Here is a 23,191-nt window from a genome sequence, read left to right as displayed (position 1 = left end):
ATCCTTTCTCAAAAAATTAGAAAAGTCTCAAATACACAAGCTATCCTTACACCTACATTCTTTCTTTGAAAGAATTAATAAGATCAATAAACCCTTGGCTAGACTTATCAAAAAGAAAAGAGAAAGGACCCAAATAAATAAAATCAATGAAAGAGGAGTGATCTCAACTGACATGAAGGAAATAAAAATACTTTTAAGAACATATTTTGAGCAACTAAATGCCAATAAATTAGGCAATCTGGAAGAAATGGATGCCTTCTTACAAACTTATGAACTGGGGCAACTAGGTGTCTCAGTGGGTTAAAGACTCTGCCTTCAGCTCAGGTCATGATCCCGAGGTCCTGTGATCAAGCCCCACGTTGGGCTCTCTGCTCGACAGGGGACCTACTTCCCCCCCACACCCCGCCTGCCTCTCTGTCTACTTATGATCTCTGTCTGTCAAATAAATAAAATCTTAAAAAAACAAAAGAAAAGAAAAGAAACTTATAAACTTCCAAAACTGAAATAGGAAGAAACATAAAACCTAAACAGACCCATTATCAGCAAGGAAATTGAAAGGTAATCAAAAATTTCCCAATGAACAAGAGTCCAGGGCTGTTTGTCTTCTCATGGGAATTCTATCAAACATTTAAAGAAGAATTAGTACCGATTCTCCTGATGCTATTTCAAAAAATAGAAATGGAAGGAAAACTTCCAAATTCATTCGGTGAGACCAGCATACCTTGATTCCAAAACCAAAGACCTCACCAAAAAAAAAAAAAAAAAAAAAGAATTACATACAGACCAATATCCCTGAAGAAGATGGATGAAAAAATTCTTACCAAGATGCTAGCCAACAGGATCCAACAGTACATTAAAAGGCTTATCTACCACAACCATGCGGGATTTATTCTTGGACTGTAAGGGTAGTTCAACATCTGCAAATCAATCACCATGATACATCACATTAACAAAAAAAAGGACAAGAACCAGATGATCTCCTCAAGAGATGCAGAAAACGTAATTGACAAAGTACAGCACACTTACTTGAATAAAACTCTTCCCAGTGTAGGAATAGAGGGTACATACCTCAATATCATATCTCAATATCATGAAAACCATCTATGAAAAGCTTACGGTAAATATCATTCTCAATGGTGAAAAACTTAGAGCTTTTCCCCTAAGATCAGGAACATGACAGGGATGTCTGCTCTCACCACTGTTGTTCGACATAGTACTAGAAGTTCTACCCTCAGCAATCAGAAAACAAAAAGAAATAAAAGGCATTCAGGTCAGCAAAGAAGTTAAACTCTCACTCTTCACAGGTGACATGATACTTATGTGAAAAACCCAGAATATTCTACCCCAAAATTGTCAGAACTCATATAGGAATTCAGTAAAGTGGCAGGATATAAAATCAATGCACAGAAGTTACATTTCTATACACTAACAACACAGAAGTAAGAGAAATTAAGGAGCCAATCCCATTTACAACTGCCCCCAAACCATATGATACCTAGGAATAAACCTAACCAAAGAGGCAAAGGATCTATTCTCTAAAGCTACAGAACTTATGAAAGAAATTGAGGAAGACACAAAGAAATGGAACAATGTCCATGCTCATGGTTTGGAAGAACAAATACTGTTAAAATGTCTGTGCTACCTAGAACAATCTACACATTTAATGCAATCCCTACCAAAATACCATCCGTTTTTTTCAAAGAAATGGAACAAATAATCCTAAAATTTGTATGGAACCAGAAAAGACCCTGAATAGCCAGAGGAATGTTGAAAAAAAAAAAAAAAAAAAGACCAAAGTTGGTGGCATCATCATCATGCCAGACTTCAAGCTCTATTACAAAGCTGTAATCATCAAGATGGTATGATACCGGCACAGAAACAGACACATGGAATGGAACAGAACAGAGAGTCCAGAAACGGACCCTCAACTCCATGGCCAACTAATCTTTGACAAAGCAGGAAAGAATATCCAATGGAAAAAAGATACTCTCTTCAACAAATGGTGTTGGGAAATTGGACAGCCATGTGTAGAAGAATGAAACTGGACCATTTCCTTACACAACACACAAAAATAGACCCAAAATGTATGAAAGACCTCAGTGTGAGACAGAAATCCACCAAAATCCTTGAGGAGAACACAGTCAGCGATCTCTTCAACCTCAACCGCAGCAACTTCTTCCTAGAAACATCACCAAAGGTAAGGCAAGCAAGGGCCAAAATGAACTATTGGGACTTCATCAAGATCAATTTTGCACAGCAAAGGAAACAGTCAACAAAACCAGAAGACAGGGGCGCCTGGGTGGCTCAGTGGTTTGGGCTGCTGCCTTCGGCTCGGGTCATGATCTCAGGGTCCTGGGATCGAGCCCCGCATAGGGCTCTCTGCTCCGCAGGAAGCCTGCTTCCCTCTTTCTCTCTCTCTCTCTCTCTGCCTGCCTCTCTGCCTACTTGTGATCTCTGTCTGTCAAATAAATTAAAAAATCTTTAAAAAAAAAAACCAGAAGACAACTGTCAGAATGGGAGAAGATATTTGCAAATGACATATCAGATAAAGGGCAAGAATCCAAAATCTATAAAGAACTCAAATTCAACACGCAAAGAACAAATAATCCAATCAAGAGATCGACAGAAGGAATGAAAGACATTTCTTCAAAGAAGACATCCAAATGGTCAAAAGACACATGAAGATGTGCTCAACATCTCTCAACATCAGAGAAATAAAATTAAAACCACAGTGAGATACCACCTCACTTAAGTCAGAATGCTAAAATTAACAAGTCAGGAAATGACAGGTGTTGGTGAGGATCCAGAGGAAAGGGAACCTTCCGACACTGGGGTTGGTGGGAATGCAATCTATTGCAGTCAGTGTGAAAGACAGTATGGATGTTCCTCAATCAGTTAAAAATAGAGTTACACTACAACCCAGCAATTGCACTACTAGGTATTTATGCAAAAGATACAAATGTAGTGATCCGAAGGGGCACATGCACCCCAGTTTATAGCAGCAATGTCCACAGGAGCCAAACTGTGGAAACAGCTGAGATGTCCATTGACAGACGAATGGATAAAGAAGATGTGATACACACACACACACACACACACACACAAATGGAATATTGCTTAGCTATCAGAAAAAATGAATACTTCCCATTTATATTGATGTAGATGGAACTGGAGAGTATGATGCTGAGTGAAATATGTCAATCAGAGAAAGATTATCATATGGTTTCATTTGTATGAGGAATTTAAGAAACAGCAAAGAGAATTATAGGGGAAGGGAGGGAAAACTGAATGGGAAGAAATCAGAGAGGAAGACAAACCACGAGAGACTCAACTATGGGAAACAAACTAAGGGTTGCTAGGGGGTGGTAGAGGGGGATTGCGTAACTGGGTGACAGGAATTAAGGAGAGCACATGATGTGCTGAGCACTGGGTGTTATATGCAACTGATGAATTACTGATCTCTACATCCAAAACTAATAATGTACTATATGTTGGCTAATTGAATTTAAATTTTAAAAAGTAATAAATAAATAAGTAATAAAGTCCTTGCTTGATTGTCCCAACATCTAGATCATCTCTGCAGGATCATTTGATTCCTTGATCTCTTGACAAAGGGTTGTATTTTCTTGCTTTTTTGATTGTCTCATGTATTTCTAAAATGAATGTCAGTCACAAGTGGGACAATAGAAGCTGCTGTAACTAGTATTTATTTCCCTCTTGGAGGCCATATGAGTGAAAGAGTGAGTTAATCTAGTCAACAACAATCTGTCTGAGTTCATTGCAGCGTACCACAGGCTTCTATTTCCTCTGGTGATAGAAGGCAATTGCCTTGTGTTTAGTTTGGGACTAGAGTGTCAGGCGATTCTTTCAATACTCATGTTCCACCCTCAGCTTCCACCCATTGCTACGTGCCAACTGCACAGTGTGTGGAGCTCTTCATGTTCTCACCACACCCCCAGCTGCAGGTGGCTATTGCTTACCCACATTTAGTGCTAGGTTTGGTGAAAACAGGGTCCCTCTCTTCCTGGCTGAGCCTCAATTTTATGGCAGACCTTGCGTTCCTAGAACTTGAGGTAGGGCTTTTTCAGTATTTCTGTCTTCCTTCCTCTGCCAGCCAAACTCTGCATTGCATCTGAGGTTTATGTTGGGCAGAAGTTTCTTGCCCTGCCTATGATAGCAGACCAATGCTTGGTCCCACAGGTTCCAGAAGACAGGCTGCCTTCCTGTTCTCCCACGGGGATAGAAGTTTATTCTTACACTCTTTTCCTAGCCACAAGGGCTTTCTGAGTCCTGTGAGTGATGGGTGTTTGCCCCCCTCCTCAGTGGCTTATACTTTTTACTCATAGGGGAGGAGAGACCAAGAAGGCAGAGGCTTTCCGTTCTTCCCCAGAAGCCCCAGATCACCTCCTGCATGTTTGTGCCCCAAAGAGAGGTAGTCTCTTGTCCTGCCCTCATGAGCACCAGTGATGGTGAATAGAAAAGATCTTACTAGTGAGGGAGAACTCATTTATTTCAAACTGTCATGCTAGCCCACACTCGGCCTTGTGTAACTGACTAAAATTTTAGCTGACCAAATCTGACCTGCTGGTGTTGCATCTCCGTCTTCCTCTAGCAGTTGAGACAGTTCATATTTCATGGACTTGACACTTTTTGGAATTTAGGTTACCTTGTGACCTCAGCTCTCTAGTGGGCTCACAGAGTTATGAATTTGGGGTGTATTTTTTCTTCTTTTTATGAGAGGTGTGAGAAGCATTCTTTCCCATTTTCTACATTCTAGGTAAAAGTGAAAACTGCCAACTTACTTTTAATACCTGTTATTTGTTTAGTTCTTTAGGCCCTGAAAACTCTATATAACTTTGTGAATGTAGCTAGGAAGTATTTTGTATCATTACACAGAAAAAGTAATTCTTGTCACAGCATTTAAGTCCAGATCCTCATAATCAAGGAACTCACTTTCTTAATGAACCTTTTCTAAAAATAGTAACAATAATGTTTCTTAATAATCAGAATGTTTACAGAAAGAATATAAAACACAACTGCACTGACTGAAACTCTACAAGAACCTTATCATACATAATACTAGCAAATATACAAAAGATAAAATACTCAGTAAAAAGTGGCTTAGCCTTGAACCTAAACTATAAGAATATATTTGATATAATTTTACAAGGACCTCAGTTTAAGTTATTCTCATTGATAAGATAGTCCCATAATATGAAACCTAAGGGTTTCAAATAAAATCTATTAAGTAGGTCCTTCTTGATAGAAAGATAAGATCAATTTGTTTTTAAGGGTCTACCAGAGAGATGCGAGTTTTTAGATTTATATAGTTCTTATATTTAAAACCACAACATAATTCATATATGGTTGTAATAACTACTCTTCTCCATACTTCCCTGTAGATTCTATGATTTAAATAACAAATACCAGCTTGCCACATTTTACTTTTATTTATTTCTTCCATAAAAATATACTGAATACTTATCATAAGCCATATGCTCTATATACAATCTTCATATATGCTGGATATTCATATCTTCAAGTACCTTACTATATCTCTATGGGATATATCTTAATACAATATATCATTGTTAGTAAGGAGGCATCCTCAATAAGAAGGACTGACATAGAGTGGTAAGAGATAGGAAAAAATAAGGATTAAAATGGCAAATCCAGGGTGTCTCTTTGGCTCAGTCAGTTAAGCATCTGCTTTTGGCTCTCAGGTCATGAATCCAGGATCCTGGGACTCAGCCTTGTGGTGGGCTCCCTGCTCAGCAGGAGTCTGCTTCTCCCTCTCCCACCGCCCCTCCCCCTTCTCATGTGCACCCTCTCTCTCTCTCAAATAAATAAATTAAATCTTTTTAAAAAATGGCAAATCTTCCAATCTTAATAGCTCTGATCAAAGAATATTAAAATTAGTGACTAAAACAAGCAATTTAAGGAGCAGGAAAGAAATGCCACAGTGCAAAACACAATATAAATGATCATACTAGTAATATTTATTCATTGAGTCAGAAATTAAAGCTTCACTTTAAAGAACGGACAGTAACTGGCAAATGTGTTAGCAGTGGGTATAATCAAAGATGATTTTAAGAGATGAAATTAAATAAATCCAGGATTTATTTAGAACACTAGACAAATCCAAAAATCCATAAACTTTAAAGGCAGTATAAATCTCTAGCGTAACTAGAATTGGGGAACTTTGAAAAAACTAGAACTAAAAAAATTCATCTAACTGAAGCAGGCTCTGCTGAGAAGCAGCACAAAGGAAAATAGGAGATTTGTACTTTTATGAGCCAAACCACATCAGCTGTGCTATCCTCTCAATATTCAACAAGCTAATTCCTGAGGGGCTACAAGAAAGCATGCACTACATGAACCAGAAAAGTCTTTTCACCTTAAATTACAAAACAAATCTGTCCTGAAATGACTCTTAATTTCTCTTCATTTGCCATCATGAGAAAGATAAAAGCTCCCAGCTTTGCTCTGGAATAGATTCCAGATATATTAAGCCCTTTAATATTTTGCCATTATATGTAAGTGTCCGCCATCTGTTATTAAAATGATAAAATTTAAAAATGGACTAAACTGTGTGCCTCTTTTGTTTATAATTTCTCGTTCCAAGAAAATGTCTAAAAGAAAAGGTCCCATAAGCATGGACTTTTATAAAATATGGCCAAAAGTAGCCAAAATGGAAGACTTCACTGAAATTCCTATCAAGGGTAAAGTTTTCATGCTCTTTCCACCAAAAAGCAAGGGTCCAGGAGGTCTCCTAACCATGACTTTCAATCAAACAGATAAGCACCTTCTATCATCATGGCTCCTCAGAAAGTAGAAGAGACTCAGCATCTTTCTTGAGGTACATCTGATAGCACCATCATATTTGCGAACCTAGTGGGGTCAGGTTGAAGTCAAAGGCTGGGATGGTAGGCCAGCAGCCTGACTGAAACCAATCTGATGCTCTTTCATTTAACAAAATATTGAGCACCTCCTCTCTGCCAGACTCATCATTAAATGTTTACAATACATCACTGAACAAAACCAAGAGGTCTACATTCAATGACGCCCACATTCTATGTTAAGAAAAACAACTACAGGGGGCATAATCAACCACAAAGTGAGAAGGGTTCCATGATAAGAGGTAGAATGTATTAGGTCCTTATTATGCTCTGAGTACTCTTATTCTTAGAGCTTTATATGTATCAGTAATGGGGTAGACCCAATTACTATCCCCGATGCACTCTGCAGAGTGCTGAAACACAGAATTCAGCCCTGTAGCAACATCAGGCTTGGCCTACAATTCCGTCAGGATAATCAGCAATTGAGTACCAGAGAGATGAGAACCTTCAGTTTTAAAAAGTAAAATAAAATATCCCAATTTTGCCTTTGGCTCATTTAGCATGTGGATTTTCCTCTGATTGCATTGTAACAATGAAAAATAGCCCAGTTATGGTAACCAGAAAGTCAAATCAAGAAATTCTTAGGGCATTTGAAGTGTCCTGTGCCATTAAGAAAGAAGAATACTGTGTGTGCAGAAAAAAACAATAGTACGAATGTCTGTCAAAATGCAACAAAAAAGAATCTAAACCCAATTCGGAAGGCTGCTGTGGGGCTCTTGAGTCTTCTCCAAGAGTTCCTACCTATGATTTTGTAACCGCCATGAGTGTCTGGCACCACAGCCGGCAGGAACGCTATAGAAGAATAGCAGCTTGACAAATTTGGTTGAACTGATCTGAAACTTCAAATTAAGAATGATTCTGTGGGTGTCAGACATTCCTAGGGAACACCAGAGAGAGTGAAATAACTTCTACTCTCTCATTCTTGATTTTTGGTAGCTCAGACAATTTTGGGGAAAACTCAAGTTAATTTATGAGTTTCATACTTTTTGCATAAAGAGGCAACATCATCAAGCAGGTGAAGGAGAAATTGTGTCCTGCACGAGGAGTCTACTCAAAGCCAGGCCTCTTAAAGCCTTAATCAGCTGGATCTCAACTTTTTCTACATTCCAGATACGATAAACTAATTTGGATTACTGGAATCTGTCCCCAAACTCCAAATAAACTGAAGACTTCCCTCCTTCGAAATAGGCCTGAACCAAAACAGATTTTCAAATGCTGTGGTGTTTAGAAACAGGACACTGATCTTTGTATCCAATGGAATAGGCAGCCTTAAATCTGTGACTGTACCATCTGTGTTTGCCACAGAATCGAGGACAGTAGTTGGTCCACTGAAAGTCTGCCTTCAATGGCATCCACTCCATTTCCTGGATTTACTTAAGTTTCAGTTCAGAGTCAACTAATTGTCGCTCTGTGTTTTTCAGCCAAACTTTACATGTTTTGAACATAATCTAGGAATAATCCAAGGATAGGGTTGGTAGTTTATTTCTACTGAAATAAAACCTATTCATTCCTTAAGACTAGTTTAGCTATAAATGGTTTTCAAATATTATTAACTATCCATAAATATAATTTATCTAATTGATTAATAAGATAATACTCAACTCCCATCAGCATTACTACTGCCTGTGCCTCTTCCTTCTGCTACAAGAGAAAATGCAAGACTTACCTAGGAGTAAACATAATCTAAACAATCACCCCGAGACCACAGAGTCCAAAAAAGAAAATAAATGGTCCTAAAATGTGGAAAAGGGTATATTATATTTTCTTGTGAGACTCATTCTATGATTTGGTTTGGGATACCACTTAATTCACAGTTACAACTAGTACTGAACTCTCCCAACATATTTTCCATTTTAAAATAAAAAATTTTGACCTGAATTCTATTAGATGGCTGCCTTGAAGTACGTGAATTATTAAAAATAGCCTTAGCATAGCCTTCCATGAAGTATGCATGCCTTTACAAGTTTGAATACATTTATTTATAAGTTAACATTTTAAAAGTTTGTGTGTATGTAATGCATCTGTCTCTGAATATTTATGAGTGTACTTCCTCATTGAGTTGGGAGACAGGAATGGAAAACTGTAAGAAACATTCTCAGTAACAGTGGACATATCCAAATCTCAATTAAAAAAAAAAGGAATAAAACCAATATCCTAATTCTTGCATTTTTTAGCCACTTTTTTTGAGGTATGACTGACTTTCAGAGAGCTGCACATTTAATTTACACACCTTCATGATTTTAGAGATAGGTTTACACCCATGAACCAACCTCACAATCTAGGCCATAAACATATCGATCACACCTAAAAGGTTTCTCTCACTTTTTAATTATTAGTTTTGCGTGATAAGAACACTTAAAATAAGAACTACCCTCTTAGCTAATTTTTAAGTATGTAATACAGTATTGTTAACTGTAGGCTCTATTCTGTACAGTAGACTTCTAATTCTTATCTGTGTTTCAAGGGTCTTTTGGTTTCAGATCATTGCTTTCAGTTGAGGAAACTGCCAGTATGAAGTATCAGAGTTTACAGTCTATTCGGATACACGTCACTATTACAGAGGATGGAATGGAGGGATCCTATGATGCTTTGCCAGCCTTAACATAGGCAATTTCTCAGGTCTTGTGCCTAATTATTTAGGCTTCTTGGAAATATGTTTTCAATGGATTAAAGGAAGGAGTCCCTGATCTACTCTCTTTACAAAAAGAAAAAAAAAAAAAACACTCTCATAGTTACAAGACTGGAAAAGTATCAGATAAGGAGTAAGTTGAAAAAGGAGGACTTTTCAAGTGTGTATATTCTAAATGAAAACTGACTATGATAAATCTGATCAGAAGGATAAAATGTTCCCTTGCACATTCAGGATGGCTAATGGCATCAGGTGTCAACCTCCAATTTTCTGTCTGATCATCTGTGACCTTTTGACTTAGAAAATAGATTTTCCTTAAAGGCTGCTGCATATTCCTTAGAAACAAAATCTTTTGACATTTTTTCCCTGCTATTTTGTTTTAATAAATGAGGGGAGAAGACCAGCACAGTAAAACAAGGCCAAGGTAGGTGTAATTGTGGAACTACAGAAAAGGGCAAAGATGCAAAATTCCCATAGAAACACACAATGAAGGATACTGTGCATTTCCAGTATCTACAATTTCTGTTTCTACTGTGAAAATAAGTGAGTCTGGTCAGTGCGGCAGTGAGATTTTTTTACTTTCATGTGTCTTGAAGTCCTTCTCTACTTTTAATCTTAAAATCACGGGAATACATCTAGTTTCTTTCATTATAATTCACTTTGAGATGAATACCACATTTGGGAACCTGAGCTGAAGAGTTTATCATGTTCATGGTAGAAGACTGGATTCTCCTCTTCCTCTTGCCCATTCTCAAAGATACAGGCATGTTAAAGAGTTTATCTTAAAAGATAAAAATTCTGCACCAACAGATTTTGATTTTAAAATTAACATAAAATAATATTAAATAAGCATACTGCCCAGTATAAGCAGAATCATTTTTTGTATAGTCCCTTCATTGCTGTTTTAAGTGCATGGTTTTCGTGTTGTTATAATTACCATACACATAAAATATAACATCGTTTTCCCAGATGACACTATTTGATATTTGCAAAGACTTTTTTTACATGTACAATTTTTATTAGAAATATAATATTCTACTAATTTACTGAAGCATTTTCTCACTTGGGACATGTATATTACCTTAAGATGTTTAACTCTGAACTTCTTTATTATAATTTTATTTTATATTTATTGTTTTTATTATGTTAATTTCTGGGTACTTTCTAGGTCTAGCAATGTGATTCTGGGATTGCTGGATTCTGGGAAAAGTGTGTGAACATCTTCTGGATCTATTGCTCTGCTACCTCTAATTAGGGTCCTCTACTTCTGTTTCGTCTTCAGATGATTTAGAGATAGTATACAACTCACACTAGCATTGCCCAATATCTTGGGAATACTTCAAAAAAAGGACATGCCAAAAAGGAAGGAAAAGAAATGTCACAGAAAGGCTAGATCGCCCATGCCCCATTTGGATGTGTGAGGGGGTGTACACACTGGAGATGACCTCAGCTTGGAAAACTAGTTGCCTTCCCCATGTGACAATGTGAAGTGGGTGCTGTTTTAATGGTTCCAGCCTCAGTGAAACTCCCTGAATGTATTGATTCCATGAGGGTTTTCATAGCGGGAGGAGGGTGCTGTCATTGCTTCCCTTGGCACACAGGACCTTGAACCCCAGATTCAGGCTGAAGACCCTCTCCTACATAAATTGGTCTCTCCCGGTTTCTGCCTGCTATCATCCCAGGTGCTTGTACGACCATTCTCTGTGGTTGCTGCCTTCCGCAAATAGTTAGGGCAAGCATCAACACAGGCAGACAGTGGGAGGAAAGGTTTCAATTCAGTGGTGGGTGCATTTTTTCTCTTCTCTCTAGCTTTTTCCATCATTTACCAGAAAAGCATTTCCTGATCACACCGGGCTCCCTTTTTCCCATGAATCATCAAAAGTCCTTTCTGCCCACTCAGTCTCCTAACCCACACTTTCAAAATAATGCATTTTTGTACTCGCAGTAGTGTTATAATAGACACCAAAATGCTACAACATGTGTATTGTCACCTGGAATGAGTGAAATTTTGTTTCACAACACCTTCAGTAACATTGACTTCACTGAATTTTTCTTTTTTTTTTTTTTTGAAAGATTTTATTTATTTTATTTGGCAGAGATCACAAGCAGGCAGAGAGGCAGGCAGAGAGAGAGGAGGAAGCAGGCTCCCAGCCAAGCAGAGAGTCCGATGCAGGGCTCGATCCCAGGACTCTGACACCATGACCTGAGCTGAAGGCTTGACCCACTGAGCCACCCAGGCATCCCTTCTAAAGTAAAGTAAAGTAAAACTAAAAGAATCTTTCCTTCTTTTAGTTTAGCATCAACAAATATTCTTAATGATCCAAGATGACTTCAAAACTTCTGAAAAAAATGCACAGAAACAATAATAAAACCTATGATTTATGGAGTATCAATTACACACCTGGCACTTCATATGCTCTGTTTCATTTATCCTTAAACAACCCCAAAGAACAGATTTTTTTTTCTTCCCATTCATCCTTTAAGTAAAGTAAAGATTCCAGGAGTAATCTGGCCACAGTTGTCTCAATAAAATTGTGGCCATGAATGAAACTTCTCTGAATCCTAGCTATATACCTTATATAGCTATAAGGCTATAAGCAATGTATTTTTCACTCATCATTTCTTTTCACAACTGCCATTATTTGCTTATTTTCACACTGTTCAAGTGAGATTCCAGTGTTATTAATCATGAATTAAACTCTAGTTAATTAAACTCAACTTCACCATTTTTTTTCCAAACCACAAATCTGAACCTTGTTCTTTCAAAAGCAGCCAGAAAATTAAGTTACCCTTGACATTATTCCAAGTTCATGATGTGTTTTTCTTTTTTTTTAGCCTCAAGTAAGAAGTAATTAAACTATTTGCTTAATTAATTTTAGTTTTTTGTAAAATCCATAAATTACGAGTTTTAAATCAATTTTAAACCAAATTTTTTAGGACTCACAAAATATTTGGGCAGAATGTGACTTCATGAGGTCAAAAGGGAGAGAGAGGAATTGTATGCTATTTAAACTCTTTGTGAAATATGATCTGCATTTTTTCTGGGTATCAGATCACTTGCAAACAGTATTTTAACTATATCAGTTTAAATAAATTAGCTACCTGTGTGCCACATGGTAAAAATATCTCCGTATCAACACCTTCCTAGGCACACCTAGTTACACGGCATTCCCTTGCTTAACGTCAAAGAGCAGGAGACCATGATAGTTGTAGCTTTAATTAGACAGTGTTGGAAGAGGCAAAGATTAAAATTCCTCATGAAGGTAATAATGGGAATACTCTGATAACTGATTATAACTGACATACACTGTTTTCTGTAACTGATTGTAACTGACATACACTGTTTTCTGTACCCACCCACACAAATGCACACACACAGAATGTTTTAACTGTACTCAATAAAAACATACACAGTCCTATAAAAATGTTTGGAAATAATTTTAATTGACTAGATTCGTAATAGTTATATTAACATAGATGGTCTTTTCTCATATCCCAATAGCTGTGAAATATTACAAACTATACACAAATGCTACAAGTATTACAATTATTACAAGTATTACAAGTATTTGAAATTTTATTGTATTTTTTAAATCTCAGTTAACCTTCAAGGCTTTGCTCATAGATCATCAGCTTCTTGAATGTGTTTCTTTCTAATCCTTCACTGTCCCCTGCTTCATATTCCAACAGAAAAAAATCTCTCCTCTTTCTGAACTCCTAGAACTTGTTAATTTAACTCTTTTTGTAATAATTTATCACCATCCACCTAGCATTAGCGTTACATATACACACGTCTCACCTGCTGTGTTAGACTGCAACTGTCTTGAGGCTTGTATGCATGCCCACTGGGAGTCTACATAATTAAAATAAGGTAGCTTAGGTTACTAATTTGAAAATTCAAGATTTTTTCAAAATTATAGCTTTTACTCCATAGCAGAAGCTGGGGCTAAATATATCCAGATGCTTTCAAACTTGTATTTCCACTTGACTTCTTCTCTCTATATATATATTTAAAACTGTTATAATTCAATCAACTTTTTTCTCCTTGCTGGTTCAAAACTTTGCATTGAAGGCAATAATGAGGAGCAGAGAAATGAACACCGGTTCTACTCCTTTTTTACATTTGATTTGCTATAACAAAGCTAAAATTAGATTTTACAAAGGAGAGAGAAAGAGATGGAGAAAGAGACTGATTCACGCTGCCCCAAGTTATTTCCCTGAGGAATCTAGGCTTCTTTCCATTAGGTGATCAAATGCAAGAAGAAGGGGACAAGGGATTCTTTATGCCAGAGATTTAATTGAAATAGCAAGGCATGACCTAGAGCAAAATAGCAATTAGAAGTAGAGTTCCTACCCATTGCCCAGCAGCCCGCAATTGCTGAGCGTCTATTTCCTTCATGGAAGCCTGACTTTTGATGCCATTGTCTAGAAGCTATTGTTACTGTTCACAGGAGACAATTCCCTTGATACTGCCTTTGTTCTGTTTAATTGCTTAAAATTCAATAACTTGTTATAATCTATAAAATTGCAGTGCAACATTTGAAGTCTTTCTTTAAAATGCCTTTCAGGAAAACATAAAGAACTACTGCTTTCATTTTTTTTTTTTTCATATCAAAAAGTTTCAGGACAAAACCATTACCGTCTTTCACAATAAAAACATTATCAACAAAAAGAATTTTTTTAACAACTCAAACTCTTGTAGTATGGACTCAATAGACTCAATATACTCTTGGCATCTGCTATACACCAGGGTTGATTCTGTAAGTAGAACATTCACTTACAAGGACTATTTCTGCTTCGAAGGTCCAGATACACACGTTCGTGCTGTTCTCATTCCCTGTAGCTTTTTCAATGTCAAATTGTGTAGAAAGACTTCAAAGAAAGTAAAGCTGAAATGTACTTAAGACTTCCAGCAATTTACTAGACTCTTTTTTACTCTTCCTTCTAACTAGATTAGATTGTGAACATATAATAAATCATTAGTCTGTAAACATTCAGCAATAAAATAATTTTGTTTCACTACTTTCCTGTTCAGGGGGTAAAAGGCAGAATTCACTTAAGATCATCTGGTTTAAACCAAATCATTCTTAATTCATCATAAGGACACACCTACATATCTTATTATCAGGCATGGACCTTTTTTCCTCTTAAGTAAATTGGCATTTAATCAATTATTACCTCAATTAGGTATACTTGTTCTTTAATTAAAATAGGTGGTAAAGCATGGATATGTTGACTAGCTAGATTTGAGAGGAAAGGAAGAGAAAAAGAAGGGAAGAAAGGGAAAAAAGAAGGAAACAAATGTAAAAGAAGGAAAAACTAAAAACATTTATTAAATTCTGAACATTATGCAAGAAATGAGCTCCTAGTCTCTCTCTCTCTTTTTTTTTTTTAATATTGATCAGAGTACTTTGAAAGAGGATTATGATTCCTACCATTTTGCAAACAGTATGAGGAACACAGAGATTCAGTCGCTTCCCTAGAGCTCTAGAACCAGCGATTCCAAGAACTGGGTTTGGAACCAAATCTATGTGTTGCAAAAGTATATATCTTTTCTTCTGCACTGTGCTGGCTTGAACATTATCCAATGAGATAGCAACAGTAAAAAATTCTTAGTCTAATTATACTGTTTAAATTGTTAAATAAAACATTTGCCAAGTAAAAGATTTCTACTTCTAATTATTAATAACTCTAGTTCTAATTATTAATAACTAATAATTATCAACAACTAGTAATTGAGTGAGATTCTCCTCCAAGTGTCTGTTTTTATGAATGGTAAAATTAAATATTGCTTTGACTTCTACACAATATATGCCTCAAAACATTCCTGTGGCTCAGAAAGTTCAATCAATACTGAATGGGTGCCAAATGGAAAGTTTTAATCACATATTGTCACATTAAAAAAAATAAAAATCTGAAAAGATGACATCTTTCCTTTGCTTTTGAAAAATATCCTAAGTATGCTGAAAATAATTTCAAATTCTACTCTCTGTTATATGAGATAGGAACAGAGCAGTATATTAGAAACACGTAAGTATTAATGAGTAAAAAACTTGAGGTGCCCATCTTAAGTACCTTGTAGAAACACAAAGATTCACCACTATAAATTATTAACAGAATGAAATAAATGCATGAATAAAGCAAAGTTTCTGAATCCTTGGACAGATCAATTTTAAATTAGTTCAGGAAGGGTCTAGACATCTGCCTCACTGAATGGTTTAAAGTAAACTTGAAGCCATTCAACTACTAATTGTTTGGTTGTTGGTTTTTTGGTTTTGTTTTGTTTTTTAAGTGTGTTGACAAATTATCCATTTGGCTAAAAATTTTCAACTGCCAAAAAGGTACTCCATCTAAGGCCTTGTATTAGATTTGTTATTTTGCTTTGTCTTTCCAGCATGTGCATGGCACGTCTAATAACAGAATCCTACCCTCCTTTGAAAAGCCCATTTCTTGTCATTCAGAGGATGTGCTGAACCTTCCTGTGGCCACATGGTGAGTCTACAATCACAGCTGACAAATCAGAATACTCCATCTTTATTCCAACCATAATAATTGGATGAGTATATGACCTAATAAAAGCCAGTCAGAGTTTTTGATCAGATTTGATAACTTTTTGTGAGAGTCTTTCTTCCTTTTAATCAAAATTCAAAAGGATATATTCTTGGTGTTCCTTTTCCTACCATACTGAGAAGCCGCCTGCCTGAGAAATAAAGCAATAGGAAAATAAGGCAAAAGGACACAGAAAGCCCCAAGAATGTCACTTGAAACCCCTAATCTATCTGTACCTGAAGCTGATCCATCCTTAGATGGATAACTACAGATTTCAAAAAATTCACCTTATTATGCTTAAGACACTGAGTCAGAGTTCTATCCCTTGCAGCCAGCCGATTCCTAACTAACAAAAATGCGATGTTACTTTTTAAGTTACTGCAAGCTACTATGTAGTATCTTTTCTTACTTTTAGGTAACTATCGGGTAATAGGAAGCAAGACCAAATGAATAGTCAGAATCATTATGGATATCTCAATTTTCTTTACAACAATACTTCCAAGAACCCGAAAAGAAAACTAGTGCTCAATTTAATTCAACTGCACTGTTCAAGGTAACTGTGGTTACATAGACACTCATCTACATAGACTACATCTAAGTTCATGTAAAGTCATTCTGTATCATGAAATGTTAGATTAAAAAAAAAAAAGACCTTGGAGTGCCTCTTTCCCTATCCTCATTTTAGAGATAAGGAATCTGAAGTCTGACAATATTAAGTGAATTGCCCGATATTGTACAGCTAGTTAGTGACAATACTGGAATGAAACCAAAGTCTGTATCTATAATTTAATAGAAATTATAAAATTATACCTATTGCAGTATTCATGTTATTCTAAGATGAAGTGACTGGAGAACTATCACCATTTTTAAATAGGAGATTAGCTTAGTAAAGCACACAAGTGATTCTGCTTATTTATCCACTGGGGTATCTCCATTAATTCTTCTGAAATGAGGATGTACTAAATGAGCCAAAATTCCATTAAATACACACACACAAAGATAAATGACCTGAAATGGTCTCTTTGTAATGCTTTTGTGTTTCTTTATAAATAACTACCAGATAGAAAGGAATAAAAATAATGATATTCTAATGGGAGCTAATCAATTCTATTAGATATGAAAGCTAAATTATAATCTAACTGAAAAAATGTTGATATAAAAAATGGCTTTATTTTGGAGAAGGATGGCCCATCATTCTTCTTCTAAGTTGATAAGCCAGAGCTAATAATAACTGAGTTCCAGGAACCAGACAATACACTTAGAGAATTATTATAAATAGCCTTTTTGACCATGTTATTACATATCTATGGGTTGGATCAGTAGTTTTTTATTTTTTCCTACACATCCTTAGTCCATATTTAAAAAAAAAAAAAAAGTAGAGGACTCCTACTACTTCAACAAACAGAATTCTGCAAAATGTTTAATATGCACTTGGGGATTTTTAAATCAATTCCCTAACCTTCAGTCAAGAAATCCTATTAAATCAAAACTGAACTAAGTATTTTCCTTTGGAATTGTCACATAATTACACAAAGCAAATCTGTAGCCCTAGAAAGTGAACCAACAAAGAAATGAGGTGCACCTAAACTGGCCACAAGGAAAAGAAAGAAGTTCAATGGGATAAGGAACATTTTTAAAGCTAAATTAATATTCATTTAAAAGCCTCTTCTCCAGCATTTAATTTTTAAACTATTTTTATCTATTTTATTAGAAGATACTTAACATTATTAACACTTGGTCACAATCTGTTTCTAGTAGGTAACCCAGCTCAAAATGCACTATAATTTTTGCTTTATATCTGTAAAAAGTAAATGCAATCTCATAATAAAATGTTGTAGTAGATTCTTAATACCTCTCCAATGGCCAAATTTTGAAGAAAGAGCAAAATAGTGGACATTCCATCTGTAGAATTAAAAGTACAAAAGGTCTAAATCGTGATTTTTTTCAACCACAATCACACCATTTTTCTGTATCATTAAGATATTTACAGCTATAATGATTGTCCATGATTTATATAATGTCTACATTAGGCTCTTTCCAATAGTTCCTCTTTCTTAAGGTCTGGCTAGAACACTCCTTCCCAGACAGGTAGATATAAATGTTACCCCCAGAAATCTGCCTGTTTTTCCAATCTCCCTGCTTTTCCCCTTCCCTCTCCACTGTCACACTAAAGAATCACCTCCTCTGTCTGGTTCCTATCTGGCCCTCTTTGCCCCTAATTACCAGGAAGTCTACAAAGACTATTCATGCCTTCAAAATATGCACAGAGGCTCTTCTACACTTTTAACCCATCAACTCTCTCCTTATAGATTAAGAAAATCATTTAGTCCACTGACTATTCTACTCACCAGGCAAGGAAAGTTGGCAAGTTACTATTTCAAACATGCAGTGTGCAGAGTCTTCTTACTTGGTTATTACCAACTGTCTTCATGTACAAAACAATATGTATATACCCCTGCTACTTTCTACATGCTGCCTCCCAGGTCCCTGCACTTAGAAAACTGTTCTGCCTCTTTCCCACTCAGAGTCTTGTTGTTGGAGCCTCCCTGGGTTCTGTAGGCATTGGTGTGCTTAGCATCAGCCAGACTCTAGGATGACTGCCTATTATGTTTAATATGCACTTGGGGATTTTTAAATCAATTCTCTAACCTTCAGTCAAGAAATCCTATTAAATCAAAAGTGAACTAAGTATTTTCCTTTGGAATTGACACATAATTACACAGAGCAAATCTGTAGCCCTAGAAAGTGAACCAACAAAGAAATTAGGTGCACCTAAACTGGCCACAAGGAAAAGAAAGAAGTTCAATGGGATAAGGAACATTTACACAGGACCCTAAACTGCAAGAAACAAAGAGAGTCCAAAGGGGTTAGATTTTTATTAAAAGTTTGAAAGGAACCATATGCTCTTCTCTCATTGGCAAAATGCTACTCTAAATCAGAGGATGACAATCGGAAGGTTTGCTGGTCCAGTGACTCCACTTAAATGTCAACATATTCATGCTACCGTTTTGTGGTTGCCCCTCTCCCTTTTTTTTTCCCCCCACACACTAGTTTTAAAGTGCAAATAAATACAAGACCCAGTCACTGTTTGGATTCAGTGTTTTCACTTGGAACCAGTGCCTTACAGATTATGACATGCAGCACACAGAAAATGGGATTAGAAAAGGTGCTGTGGCCATAGGGTTGTCCTCGGGCTGTAGAAGGCAGGGAAAACCCTTCATTATTCTTCCCCTCAGACTGAGGAAGCTCATGATAGCTATGTGTCACCTCTAATGTCATCGTCTCCCTCTCAGGCTTTGTCTCCCTGTCTTCCTCTTCCCTTCACTGTCTTCCCCCCCCCCATCACCCCTCCTCCCCTCTCGCCTTGGCTCTCAGGACCAAAGAAAGGCAGAAGAGCTGAAGAGTGGATCCACCATTCCCTAATGAATTAATAACCATGCCCAGCCCCAATGCAAGCCAGAAAGGACGTTTCAATTCCAAATAGGGTGTTCAGAATCTTTAAAAGATGTACATTACAAGTTAAAGATTTTGGTCTTTATTATTGCTGTGAAATCTGTTCAAATATTTAGTTCTTGAAAAGGGTGGCTCAATAATTGTTATATAAATCACTGTTAATGTCAGCTAATTTTTTTAAAGATACTAAGAAAGGCTGTAAAGGAATTAGAAAAAAGAATCACTGTTTCTATCCAATGCTTCAAGTTAAAGTGGCAAGCTATCAATATGGCTGTGCCACAGCAGAATGTGTAAGAGTTCGCTTTTTTCCTATTACATAGAGGGGAAAAAATGGTGTTATGTGAAATTATAACCAAATCTCTTAAATTACGAAATGGCCAGTTAGGTTATAGCTAAACCATGTCACAGCTTTCTCATGATCAAGCTAAATAACATATTTCCTTTACAATTGTGTTCATTGCACTTCTTGCTATTGAGAGCACAGATACACTCGGAAAGACAGGAAAATAATATACAAAAGAAAACGGCACTTAAAGTCATTTTATAAATTTATACAATTCCCCAAAAGAAATCGACTAGAGGTTCTCAGTCTAGCTTTTCTAGTCACTGCTTATCCTGCAGAAATAGACCCCTCCACCTGGATGAAAAGGTAACTCACATATAGTCTTTATTTCCAGTCAACAAAGGATGCTCAGCAACACAGCGGAGGACTCACTGGAATAGGGGCTCTTCGGGCAATGGGGCTTGACAAAAGTGTTCAGCAAATAAGAGTCATCAAAAATCACTTTCACTTCCTTTCTGAAGCTCTTGTTTTGGATTGCTTATTGAATTTGGGTGACAGAGAATATATGTAAAGTAAGGAATAAATTTTGATAAGGGCAAGCTCGGGAAATGAAGAGCTCAGGCAGGTACTTACACACACACACACACACACACACACACACACAAACACATGGGGCACAAGTGTGCCACTCTGGACACTTCTGCTCATTGGTGACTATATGAGCAGGCAAAAGAAATGTATTCAAATGGTCAATACATAATTGAAGTTATTTTATTAGTCATCTAAGTAAATGCAGAATCATTTAAAAAAAAATAAACATCAACTTGCAAAACTAGACCTGTTGATTATAATGCTAGGATAAATATTTTCCACAATTTAGTATAAAGCCTCATCAATTTTATTCCTTAGTTTTAAGAAAGTGACAATGCATTGACGTGTATATATACTGCTATTGAATTAGCTGATGTAATAAAGGAAAATAGAGACAAACATTTCTCTCTAAGATCTCCAGTAACCTGATTTATAAATCCCAAGCAAGTGGGGTGGAAAGATTCCAGGTGATTTCAAAATGTAAACCAACATTCATTTCATCAGGCAAAAATTTGGATGGAAAAGTCTTTATCGAAAGGAAATGGACACATGCCCCCAAACCCAGCAGTCCTTTCTCTTCTTCTATCTTCTTAGGTCCACAAAAATATGTACAGGAATGTTTAAGGTTGTAAATAGAGGGGGAAGCGACAGTATCCATTTCTAGGGAATGGTAAAATACTGAATACACACACAATGGAGTACAAAGTCAGAGGCAGATTTCATGAGCCAGACTTACACTCAGCAACATAAAAATGGTTCAGAAACATAATTAAATATAATTTTTAATTTTTTAAAAGTTAGAAACTGGGACATCTGGGTGGCTCAGTTGTTAAGCATCTGCCTTTGGCTCAGGTCATGAACCCCAGGTCCTAGGATCAAGTCCTGCTTCGGGGTGGGAGGGGGGTTTCTTGCTCAGCAGGGAGCCAGCTTCTCTCTCTGCCTGCCACTCTCCCTACTTGTGTGTGTGCGCGCTCGCTCTCTCTCTCTTTGACAAATAAATAAATAAATAAATAAATAAATAAATATTTTTAAAAATATAAAGAAACTGAATGAGATCTGTAGCATAACACCATTTACATAAATGTTAAAACCTATTCAAAACAATACTATATTTTTAAGGGTGTACTTAAATCTGTCTACATATATATAGTTTTATATACTACATATAATTTTAGATGTATTTCTATACACACGGACATACATGAGACATGAATTCCAAGAATATACATTAAGTACACTAAAGCAGAGTGTCTGTGAGGCAAGAGAATGGGAGAAGAAATTAGGCATCACATGGGAAAACAAACTGAAACAAAAAAGAGGCTTGTTGCGGCAGCCAACCTCAGACACAGGGAGCCATGAATGAGGACTATGACTGACTCAATTCTGTGTACTTGATAAAAAACAATTGAAAAAGCGTAAAGGACTTTGAAGCCACAGTTACTGATATTAGGATAAACCAATATATCTAAACAAACAGCCATTTCTAAAGATAAAATTCATCAGTGACTTTTTTTTAAGATTGTATTTGTTTGGGGAGAGAGAAAGAGAGACAGCATGCAAGGGAGGAGGGTGGGGGAAGGGAGAAGAGGAGAGAGAGGGACAGAGAACTCCAAGCAGACTCTGTACTGAGTGCAGAGCCCAACCTGGGGTTCAATCTCAGAACCCTGAGAGCATGACCCAAGCTGAAATTAACAGTCAGCTGCTAACCGACTGAGCCACCCAGGCACCCCCCATCTGTGGCATTTTAAAAGATATAACAAAAAATTATAGATTGGTGATTTCCTTAAACTGTACTATTTACAGTTGAGTACAATTTGGAAATATTAAAAATGTTACACTGAAATTTTTCATTTGTAAAATCTATTTATGGGTCTGAGTATATTAAAACACAGGGGAGGAGAAAAAAAAAAAAAGAAAATCACAGCAAGGAAAAACCATCTCAACAGTTCACAGTAACAACAGTGCTCACATGGCACATTTGTATCTAACTTATCCAATTGGGGTCATCCCTGAAATAGCCCCCAGCCCACCTATCCCCCAACAGGCAATTACATCAGGGAGCAGTTTCATTGCTTTGCCACATGTCCTGGGTATGGAATGAGCAGCTGAGAAGAAAAGCAATTATTTATATATAAATTCTGCCTCAATGACCCAGCTGTTAAAGGTGAAATAGTGGAGTCTGATCTGAATGAAGACTCTGCCATGTCCCCAGGTCACTTTATACACATCAGACACAGCTACACTGCACAATGTCTGATAAGAGTTTACAAAACTCTGTGAAAGGTAAACTACCTTGTTAAAAACAACTAATCAAAGCCATTCTGTGTGATTCATAATAGTTACCTAACCAGATGCTGATGTGAAAACTACAGAGACTCTTTGACTTTTATCAATCTAGTATCTTTGAAAAATTTTCACTATTATTTCTATTTCCAATGAAAATATGTACATATTGATTATATAATTAGAGTTACAAAACCTAACACATTGTATTACTTACATAACAGCAGCAATATTTAAAATGTATTGACCATGGTATTTACTGCCAAGGAAATTAAATAATACATAAAAATGGCTAGTACAAAAAGTAGCTAGAACTAAATTACTTTTTCAACAAACTCAACTTGGGAACATTATCCTTTTAAAATCCATTATCTCTACTCACCATAATTTATCACACTGGTAACATGAGAATGCCTTGAGAAGTCACTGAAACCACACAAATGTCAATAATTATAAATAAAGTGAGTTCTTGTAAGATAAGGAGAATAATAACTTATTTGAAGG

Source organism: Mustela putorius, unplaced genomic scaffold (genome assembly GCF_011764305.1).
Source record: "Mustela putorius furo isolate JIRA1106 unplaced genomic scaffold, ASM1176430v1.1 tig00000242_pilon_pilon_pilon, whole genome shotgun sequence".
NCBI lineage: Eukaryota > Metazoa > Chordata > Mammalia > Carnivora > Mustelidae > Mustela > Mustela putorius.
Note: the sequence above shows the minus strand (reverse complement) of the source record.